Below are 11,709 nucleotides of genomic sequence, written 5' to 3'. Positions count from 1 at the left end.
GGAAGGAACAACTGGGATGAGAGAAAAGAAAAAAAGAAAGAAGGGAAAAGTGTGTGTGTATACACACACACTTGCTTCTATTGTTTGGGTGTGATTTTGTTTATGTCTGTTTGTTTGTTGATGTGTTTTAATTCTTTTATCTTTAAAATGAAAAAAAAGTTTGAACAGATATCCATTGGTTGAGAGCTTGCCTCCTAATTCGTGTGCATGTGTGTGTGTGTGTGTGTGTGTGTGTGTATGTGTGCGTGCGCGCGCATGCCCATGCATGTGTATTTGAATGTAACATTTAGCTACTTATGGCAGTGTATCTATTTCCATTTATTTCAGAATTTTCTATCCTTGTTGACTTCAAGATGCATAAGGAAGAGGGAGGCATAACCACAGAATGGGAGGGGTCAGCTTGGTGACGATGAGGAAGTAGTTGAGATAACAAGAAGGCTGGAGTCAGATACTTACTTCACTTCCCTACTCTGACTTTTGACAAATTTTAAAATTTGTAAGATGGACTTGATGACACCTATCTCATAGGTTCCGTAAACTGTGGACATGCTGTGGACAGTGTCTGGCATGTTGAAAGTGAGTTAGGTAATGAACTGTAGACTAGTAATTAGTGAGGGTAACTGCTTGGGGTTTGCTGACAGGCTTTTCTCCATGGGCTAATTTTGCAGATGTCAGTCATTAGGCTTCCAGCTATGTTCAAAAGGGTGAGCATTTGCATCTTGGCATTTGTATCCTGGAATAGGTTCTGCCCAGGCGTCCTGGTTGCCTGGAGAGCAGTCTGGCAGGATCCAATTCTGGGGATAGGGATGTAAGTTGGTATGCAAAGACAGAGGTTTAGGACTCCTTTTTTACCAATGAATAAAAGAGAGAGAAAGCTACTAGAAGGGGGTCCATGCAGGGTTCTGCTCTAAATGTAGTACAGAAGCCCAATGAATAGAACCATGGTGAGGACCAAGTACTGATGGTAAGTCCAGAATGCAAGGCAGGATGGAGTCTCATACATTCTTGCAGACTAAACATGGAGATCTTTCAGGGAGTGTACTGTGATGGTTATAGAGCAGGGAAAGGGCTGGACTGCTTGTGTCCAAATCCTGGTTCTGCCATCTACTGGGTGTGTGATCTTGGGAAAAATATTCAGCCTCTCTGTAATTCAGCTTCTTCTTTGAAATGAAAATAAGAATTGTATCACTTACCTTATAGTTTCTTTTTTTTTTTTTCCTCCGGTACCAGGAACTGAACTCACGACCTTGCGCTTGCCAGGCAGGCGCTTTGCCACTGAGCTAAATCCCCAGCCCCTTCCTTATAGTTTCTTTGGAGAATGAAGTGAACTAATTTATTTAGACAACTCACATCAGTGTTTGGCATTGACAGTGTTTAAAATTTGTAGGATCTTGTTTGTTTCAGGCCCTGCTCCTGGCTCTGGGAATGTGATAGGACACCAGGTAAAGGGGCTTCTCTCAGGGTGCTGACATTGTAATGGGGGTGGGAAAGAAAGAAAACCAATATTACACTGTCAAGGGACAGAATGTGAGGCAGGCTAAGCAGAGAAAAAAGATTGGGTAGATATTTAGGTGTTTTAGGTTCTTTTTTAAAAAAATATATATGTACTTTCTATTTACTACTAAAACAAGAGTGGATCAAAGAACTAAATATTAAAACAGAAACACAACCTGCTAGAAGAAGGAAAAGTAAAACTGTTGAAGTCATAGGCATAGGCAAGAACTTTCCGAACAGAACACGTTTTGCACAGGAAAAATTTCTGAGAATCAGTAAATAGGATCATATCAAATTAAAAAGGTTCTGCACAGCGAAAGAAACTCAGACCCCCCCCCGCCCAAATTTAAAGACCAAATCCAAAATGGGCTACTGAAATGAATATGTACTTCTCAGATGTAGAAGTATAAATAGCAAATAAATATGTGAAAAAATAGTTCAACATCACTGGCTATTCAAGAGATGCAAATTAAAACAACACACTCAGATTCCATCTCATTCCAGAGAGAATAGTTATTAGCAAGAAATCAACCAATAATAAATGCTGGCAGGGCTGTAAGGAAAAAGGAACCCTTCTCCAATGTTGTTGGGAGTGCAGACTAGTGCAACCACTATGGAAATGAGTGTGGAGATTCCTCCAAAAACTAAAACTAGAGGTTCTGTTTGACTGAGCTATTCCCCATTTTGGTATCTTCCTGAAATAATTAAAAGCATTATACCACAGTGATGTATGCATACCCATGTTTATAGCAGCACATCTTGTGATACCTAAATCTTGGAAACAGCCCAAGTGCCCATAAACAGATGAATAGATACAGAAGATGTGTTTTTTTTTTTTTATACAATAGAGTACTACTCTTCCATAAAGAGGGATAAACTTGAGACATTTGTAGGTAAATGGCTGCAGTTTGAGACTATACTCTTGAGTGAAATAAATAAAACACACATTTTTAAAATATTGCATTATTTCTCTGGTGTGAAGAACTGAAAGTATAAATTAGGACCGAGATGTATAATAGATATTGGAAAATGAGAAGAAAATATTCAAGTGGGAAGGGGAACAAGGGAAAGGGGAGGGGTAAAGGAAGCAAGGGGAAAAAAAGAGAATAGGAGGAAAAATATGGAACCAAAGCTTTTATAAATTCAGAGGGGAAAAGGGTTGGAAGGAAGAGAAGATTTCTGGGAGAAAAGAATCAAGCTATATCATGTACAGGTATAAATTTTCTATGATGAATGTGATCATTATATATATCTAAAGTGTACCAATAAAATTAATTAAAAAAAGAAATTGCCAACAGAGTGAAAAGACAACCTACAGAATGGGAAAATAATTTTGCCACACCTTCCTCAAACAGATAATTCATGTCTAGCATAAAGGACTCAAAAATTAGACCCGTAAAATAAAAGACCCAATCAAAAATTGGGCAAGCAGAATGAATAGATGCTTTACAGAAGAAGGACAAATGGCCGGTAAGTACATAAAGAAATGCTCAGCATCAGAGGCCATTTCAGAAATGCAAATTAAAACAACACAGATTTTCACTTATCCCGGAGTGTATGGCCATCATGAAGAAATTAAACAATAACAAATGCTGGGGAGGCTGTTTTTGAGAAAGAGGTCAAGGGAAGCTTCTTTGTTTAGGAGACTTGAAAAGGGATGTGGATTCTGGAGAGAACCATGTGGAAGCAGCGGGTGGAAGCTTTCCAGGCTGAGTATGGAGCAGGTGCATCCTGGGTAGTGGGAGTGCTTGGTCAGTGGAGAGGCTGATATGGCCAGAGTGGGGCAAGCCATCAGCAGGTTCTGGGGGAGGCGGGCACCAAGTCCACAGGGGCCCTGGATAAGCCACAATATGGATTTTTATTATTCCAGTGCCATGGGGGTTAGGTAGAATGTTGAGAGAGCTGTGGAATTTCACAATCTCTCTGGTTGCTGATTGGAGAATAAACAGGTGGGGTGGGGTGAGGAGAATGAGGGGCAACTTTTGATGCCATTGTGATACTACAGGTGCAGGCCAAAGGGAGCAGTGGCTCGGACCTGAGAAGAGGCTGTGGAGTGTCAGCAATAATATCCACTTGCATTTTGAAGGTAGAACAGAGGTGAAGAAAGAAGGAAAGAGGGGAGTCAAGGATGACCCCATCATTTTTGGTGTGAACAGCCCGAAAAATGGAGTTGCAATTTACATATGAAGAAGTCCAAGGAGGAGGAACCTGAGGCCTCTTCTTAGGCTTCTGTGATGGATGCACCATGCTTCAGATGCCCATGACTCTTCTAACTGCAATGCGGAGGCTGAGAGTGGACGAGTGACAAGTGTTATTAGCACGGGTGTGGTGCTTAGTAGGGCTGTACATGGGCAAGGTCATCCAGGAGGACAGCGCTGGGGCGCTCTAACATCTGAAGCCAGAGTGAGGAGGATAATCCTCGAGGAAGGCTGGGAAGGGGATGCCTTGCTCCAGGAGGTGAAAAGAAAATCCAGAGCATGGTGCCCACCAGGCAGCAGTGTGATCACAGTGCCACTGCTGTTCGTGACAGGTGAGGGTCGAGATTTGGCCAGTGATTAGGGAGCACAGGGTCACTGATCTTCACTGAATGAAGATCACACTCATCAGTGGAACTGTGGAGCCAAAAAACAAAATTGGAGCAGGTGGGGCTGGGGATTTAGCTCAGTGGCACAGTGCCTGCCTGGCAAGCGCAAGGTCGTGAGTTTGGTTCCTGTTACTGAAAAAAAGCCAAAAAAAGAAAACCAAAACACAAAATTGGAGCAGGTGCAGAAGAGAGGAAGGGAGGAGGTGGAAGAGAGGCAGCAACTGTAGCTGGGTTGCTCTGAGGAGTTTTGCTGTAGAGGGCAGCAGAGAGATGGAGTAGAATGTGCAGTCAGGTAAGGGTGGATTTTATTTTTTGATGGAAGAAATAAATTTGTGTCCTGCTTGGTATGATCCAGTGAGAAGGGGAAACTGATAAGCTGGAGGCAGGAAAATGGTAAGAGTCAAGCCTTGAGTAGGAACCGGTGCCAGTGGCGTGTGGCCTGGGGAGAGGACAGCCTAGACCCACAGCTCCTCCCAGCATACGTCCCTGGGTGCTCACTGGTTGTTTCCTGGGAAACCAGTGGCTTTGGCAGAGTGAGACCTGCAGGGTATGTTGCGTGACTCATTCCAGGAACTGAAGCTAAGTGCTTTTATAGCTTTAGATTTTTGGACTTAGAAGCAAAGCATATTTGATAAACTTATTATCAGAAATTAGACAGGGCAGCCACTAATAGCAGCTGGAGGCAATTCGTGGCTTCCAAATGACGCATCAGTCCATCAAGAGCTCAGTGCTCAGGTAGCAGCAGTGTGTCCACTGTGTTTCCCTGTAAGCAAGTCAGAGAGAAATCCTCAGGAAAATGAGTCAGGTGGAAATCCACCAATGGGCTTTTAAAGATGCCCTAGGCCACTCTAGTAAGGGTGGAATTTGGGGCTACTTTTTGTCAGCATTGCCAGGAACTGATGATCTCAGAGGAGGGCCCATCAGATAAAACACAACTTCCTGCGGCTTTGAGGCGATGGCCTTGCTTTCTTGTCCCAAAGCAGTTTCTTTCCTCAGGAATCTCCGGTGGAAGAAAGGAGGTCTTTGCTTGGCAGTCGTAGTTATGGTTCCTAACTATGAAATCTGGCAGGGAGAGGTTGTAGCATTGCCCGCAAACACAAGTTTGGGGGTGCTTCTGCTATGAGTGTCTATTTTCTCTCTGTTTCTGACATTTTCTGCTGTTTGGTTTTGGTTTTGTTTCCCCCACGCCCTCCCTAAAAGCCCAAGCTTTCCTTTTTGTCTGTTTGGATTGCAGCCGGAGTGACTGCTTGAATTGGTGTCTCTGACCCTTAGGTCCTTGGTTCAGGAAGTCTCATCTGTGATATTCCAAGCTATGGCTTATTTCCTAGACTTGGATCTCTGTCTGTTCTTCCTTCAAGTCTTGCCTAATGAGCTTCTTGCTGCTAGCCCTATGCTTTGATTGTCAACAGAGGGATGGTTCGCTGGTGCTACCTGAGCCCTGAGGAATCCCACCTGGCTGTCTGCATCAGCATCATATCTTTACTGAGAACCTATCTGGGCCAGGTCCCTGCTAGGCCCTGGGGACTAAGAGATGAACTGATATGCTCTGAAGGTTTTCACAGTAGAGGGGATGGGGAGACCAGCCACAGGCAAGAGTTAGGGAACATGTTCTTCTCTCTGGGAACTGCAAGTCCTTCAATGGGACTAGAGATGAAGTGCGCTGGAGCTGGGGCTCGGGAAGTGGGTAGGCACCCAGAGAGGTCCCACTCACGCAATCCGCCCTTGACCACATGAGGCTTTGCAGGGGACTTCTAGATACAAGCCATAACAATAGTAATCTATGTCATAGTGTCATTGTGAAGATTAAGTGAAAATCCATAAAATACTTAACCTAGAGCTTGGCCATAGGAAAACTTAAGATGTGTTAGTTCTCATTACCAGTGACTTGGAACATTTGAGGTTGGGGGCAGAGATGCAATGCTCCTCAAAGGCAAGACAAAGCAGCTGTAAAGAGAATCACCAAAAGGAACAACTGAGTTACCAAAGAGAGAGTGACTGGGGCCTGGATTGTTTAAAATAGCTCTTAGAAAGTGTGCATCCATCCCATGTTGTAGACAACGCTACAGCCTCACTCTGCTACAATGCCCTGTGATTTTGGGGGCTGTGTAAAATAAGTGCTCTGGGAGAGGAGAGGAGAGGAGGAATCACTGCCATTTTTGGTGAGGAGGATGGGAAACGAAGGGAGGATAACCAGGTTTCCAGAACTGATTCCTAGAGACCCAGCCTGGCTCACTCATGACTAATTGGGCCCCCTCTGAGCAGCTTCAGCTTTGCTTGTGGATTTTTTTCTGGGGTCACTGTCTAGTCCTTGACCTTTCATTCTCTAGACTGCTGGGGAGTAGAAAGCTCTGGGGAGGAGAGAGGTGCAGCGGAGTACACAGTGATACTTACCTGGGCCCACAGCGTGCCCATGGCAGGGACGGCACATGGGGTCTCTGCAGAGGGCGGAAGTGGGTTTAGGAAGCTTGAGCAATGATGATTTAGTTCATTGGATTAGCTACTGTGGAGGATGCCCCATGGAAAACAGGTGGCCTGAAGCTTGGGGGAGAGAAAAGATAGAGAAGTCCTAGCATGATGGATCTACTGAGAACAGCACTTGTTCCTTCTGGGCATGCAGGGCTCTGTGGCTAAAAGCCTCATCTGATCCTCTCAGCTAGGCCAGGTCAGGTCAGGGGGATTATATTCTGTGAGAGTTTGAAAAAGCATGATATAAAATTTTAATACAATTTGACTGCATGCATGGTATTAATGTAAACCTCCCAAGTGTAAAAATCCATCAGCAACCACAAACTTCCAAAGCTGGCCTGCAGATGGAGTCACAGGTAGCACGTAGATCAATGCCCTGTGGCTGCATGGGTTCAGCTGGTAGCTGGAATCACTGGCCACAGTTTGTCAAGGTTGGCTGTGGATTATTCAAGGCTTAATTTATATTAGGTCTTCAAGAAGGCATCCATCATGTAAAAAGTAATGGTCCTATATTGTTATGGTCTTTATTTGACAGGAAAGAGGCTCAGAGAAGTTCTGTGACTGGCCTGGGCTATCTGCAGAGCAAGGGCTGGAGCTGCGCAGTAGGTCCCCAAGACTGGGGCTATTTGAGAGCATTTCACAGCAAGCTTTCTCAGCCTGGCTGCTGTGGATATTAGGCTGGGTTCTTTGTTGGTGGAGCTGTCCTGAGCGTCGTGGAGGTAACATGGTGTCTGCCCCCTACCCACTAGACGCTGGCAGCAACTCTTCCTGTCTGAAAGCCAAAAATCTTTTCACACATTTCTGGATTTTCCCTGGGGCGCACACTTGTGCTTTTCCATTTGTTCTTTAGGTATCGATCCTCTGTTCACCTCTCTGGCATAGGGACTGACCTCTAAGATTATATCAGTGGCTTTGGTGCCCTCTGCCTTCCAACTGGGCTCAGGACACAGAGAAGCCTAAGGTTGCTTAGAGTTGGCAGTAGGCCTTGGCTGAAAGGTCTGCTTCTGTCCTAAGAACTGACAACAGAGCTCTCTTCTCCTGGGGGCTGCCTCCTCCCCAGTCCTAGGGGAGGTAACAATTTGCTTCCAGAAGTCTTGGAATGCTGTATTAATCTTAGGGTTCTTCTCCACCCCTAATCTTGTAAAGAGTCCCTCTGTGTCCTCCTCAAATTCTCTTTTTTATTAGCTGTTGCCTGGCAGGACTTAGGAGATGCACAGTATCTGGGCAATTTGGCTCCTAGGAGCTGGGTGCTACCTGCCCATCATCAGGGGAGATATGTGTGTGTGTGTGTGTGTGTGTGTGTGTGTGTGTGTGTGACAGTGTTGCCTTGGCCTGTTGGAGCTGAGTGCCATGGACACAAAAGCCACTGATGAGCGTGGTAAACTGAGTTCATGCAATGCCAGGATTCCAAATGCTATCTGTTCTGCTCAAAATTGTGAAGTTTCTTTCTTGAGTATCTGTTTTAGTGACCATTGTTGCATAGGAAAGTATCCCAAGACTTAGTGGCTTAAAACATTTTATGGGTCAAAAGATGAAGAGTTGGACAGACACAACAAGAATGGATTTTCTCTGCTCTGTGATGTCCACAGCCTGGACTGGGAAAGCTGCTAACATAAGTTGACTTCCATTTGGGGGCCAGGATCACCTGGTGGCTCATTCACTCTTGTGTCTGATGCCTGGGCTGGGATAACTGAACACTGTAATGACGTCCCTGTGTGGCTTAGGCTTCCTTTCAGCGTAGCAGCCTCAAGATCATTGAACTTCTTATGTGGCACAGGACACAAAGCATGATGTTCCATCAGAACAGTGAATTGCCTTTTATGTAGCCTGGCAGTCATATGGTGTTAATTCTGTAATGCTATATTAGTTGAAGGAGTCACAAACCCACCCAGGTTCAAAGGAAGACAGCACAGGTCTCATTTCTTTTGTACAAGGAATGTCAGAATTTTATGGTCATTAAAAAAATGACATTGTATTGAGATATAATTCACATGCCACAAAATTCACTCACTTAAAAGTGTACAGTTCAATGGTTTTTGGTGGATTTAAGAGTTGTTCAACTACCACTTCCATAATCAATACTGGGGCATTCTCATTACCTCAAGAGGAAGTCCCTACCCCTTAGCACTTACTCTCTATTTTTTCCCAATCTTCTCCCTACCCCTGCCATTCTGAATTTTAGATTTATCTATTCTAGCTGGGTGTGGTGGTACATTCCTGTAATCCCTGCAGGCTGAGGCAGGAGGATACAAGTTTGAGCCCAGTCTGAACAAGTTAGATCCTGTATCTAAAAAACAGATTTTCCTATTCTGATCATTTTATATGAGTAAAAGCACATAATATATGGTCCTTTGTCTGAGTTCTTTTGCAGCATGAAGTTTTTAAGGTTGGTCCATGTTGTAATATGAATCAGTCCTCTACCCCTTTTGATGGCTATGTAAGATTGCATTGTGTGGATATACAACATTTTGTTTCCATTCATCAGCTTACAGACATTTAAGTTGTGTTCACTTTTGGTTCCTATAAGTAATGCCACTATGAATATTTGTATGCAAATTTTTGCATGGAAATATATTCTAATTTGTCTTCCATATATAGCTAGCAGTGGACTTACTGGGTCACATTTAGCACAGTCTTTGCTTAATTCTGGGGGAACTGCTGTGCTATTTTCCAAGGTGGCTGTGCCATTTTGTATTCTCATCAACAGTCTTTGAGAGCTTCAAATTTTCCACATCACCTGTTGCATTTGGAATGGTTCTTAATTTTACACATTCTAGATGATGTGTTGTGGTACCATACTCTAGTTTTGGTTTACATTTCCCCAATGGCTGAAGGCATGGAGCACTTTTCATGTGTTTATCAGCCATTTGTGTATATTCTTCAGAAAAATATCTATTCAGATATTTTACTTGTTTTAAAATTAGGTTGTCTTTTTGCTATTGTGTTGTAAGAGCTTTTTATACAACATATGAGTCCCTTATCAGATATATGATTTGCCAACATGTTCCTCATTAATTTTTCCTATGAAGTTTTTGGTGTACAGTTGATTTTTTCTTTTTGTTTTGCCTGTGCTTTTGGTGTCTAACCAAAGGTCACAAAGACTCACTTGTATTTTCTTCTATGAGTTTAATAGTGGTAGCTCAGTTTTTATTAAAGGGGTTAGGTGTAGCATTTCCATATAAGCTTGCAGCTTGTGCTGATTAAATCCAGCCTTCCTTTATCCCTGAGCCCTTCTAAGTTTTTGTCTTTAAACTTGTGATCCTCCTGTGTCAGTTTCTTAAGTAGCTGGGATTACAGGTGTACATCATGTGCCCAACAGGTCAACTTTATTTATGTAGCTCAGTTTTGAGATGCTTTTGTATATAGGATGAGGAAGGGTCAAACTTCATCTATTTGGATACAGATATTCATTGTACCAGAACAATTTGTTGAAAAGGCTATTCTTTCCCCATTGAACTGACACAGTGCCTTTATCAAATATCAGTCAGCCATAGATGTATAGTTTATGTCTGCACTTTCAGTTGTACTCCACTCATCTTTACATCTGTCCTTATGCCATGGCCACACGGTCTTGATTACTGTGCTGTAGAGTAAGTTTTGAAACTAGGATTTGTGGGTTCTTCAGCTTCATTCTTTCCTTTTAAGATGTTTTGGTTATTCTGGGTCCCTTATACTTCCGCATGAGTTTTAGGATCAGCAAAAAAAGTCACCTGAGCTTTTGACAGTAATTTTGTTGCTAAGGCAGTATAACTATCTTAATAATAAATCTTCACATCCATAGGTATGGAGTGCCTTTTTATGTAGCTATTTCAAAAATATAGTTTTCAGAGTAGAAGTTTTGCATATATTTCATTAAGGTTATCCATAAATATTTTATTCTTCTTGTCCTAAATTGATGTTAATGAAATTTGTTGTATTGATTTAATAGCCATTGCTACCTAGACCACCATGGCATATACCCATGCCATTTTTTCAATGAATGCTGATTATGTATGTACAGTAGTGAGGTACTTTGCCAACCATTGGAAATACTAGGGATCAAAAGCAGGCACAATAACTCACTATCTGGGCATACAAAACAAGGGGGGCTACAAATAATAACTCAACTCTCTTGTGACTATTAACAAACTGAGGAGCACCCTAAAGAAAACTATTACTTCATGGACATATAACCGGGGACCCCATCTAGCCTTGAGAATCTGGGAAGAATTTTCTGGGAAAATGATATCTGAGTGGAGTTCAGAGGAGTTTGGTGGCTGAAAGCAAAAGAGTTATCTATCTCTATATTTTTTGGTGGAGGGAGACAGGGTAGAAGCCAGTATTCAAAACAGAAGAAATAGCATAAGAGAAGAATCAGAACCAGAAACCTTCCTAGTGAGGGTGCCAGGAGGTGAGGTTCGGGTGGGTGTAGTGTAGAGAGGTGAGGCAGGGTTGGGATGGCAGCCAGGGCTTGGAGGCAGATGGATCTTGTGGGTGAAGTTAAAAAAGGTATAGGGTTAAGAGTTCAGATAGTGAACCCCAGATGTCACTTAGAAGCTTGTAACTTTCAGCAAGTTACCGTTCTCTGTGCTTCAATTTCCCCCTTTATAGCATGACAGCGACATTAGCATGTAGCAGCAGGGTTGTTGTGAGGATGTAAATCACATAGAGTAAATCTTGGGAAGTAGTGAGGGACTGATACATATCTGTTATTATAGGTAATGTTAATTTCAAGCAAAAGCTTTTAGTCTAAGTGCTGATTTTGTCACAGCAACTTTCGAGCAACAGCTAGGAGTGAACGGCACCAGTTCATAGTGAAAACACAAGGGTGTTTGTCTGATGTTTAACTTCCTCAAGGAAGCATGTTAAGCGTGTCAGAAGTCCACACTTAAGTAAAGTTGATGTGTCCCTTTGCACCATTATGATCCATTTGTTAAAAGAAGAGCCTCAAATAGACTGCTTGGCAATTGTGCTAAGTGTGAGCAATAATCAAAGCTCATTTTCTGAAACACATTCTGATATTCAGGCTGACTTTATAACCACTTCAGATAAATTTAGTTGTCATTTCACAACACAGAATCCTTTTCTTTTTAATTAGTTAAGTTTACTGGTGTATTTTAGATGTACATAATGAGCACATTCATCCTAGGGAATTTGTATCTGTACATGATATATATTGATTCTTC

This window comes from Chinchilla lanigera, unplaced genomic scaffold, assembly GCF_000276665.1.
Source record: "Chinchilla lanigera isolate Chin_1 unplaced genomic scaffold, ChiLan1.0 scaffold00009, whole genome shotgun sequence".
NCBI lineage: Eukaryota > Metazoa > Chordata > Mammalia > Rodentia > Chinchillidae > Chinchilla > Chinchilla lanigera.
The sequence above is the reverse complement of the archived record's forward strand: the minus strand, read 5'-3'. Positions refer to the sequence as shown.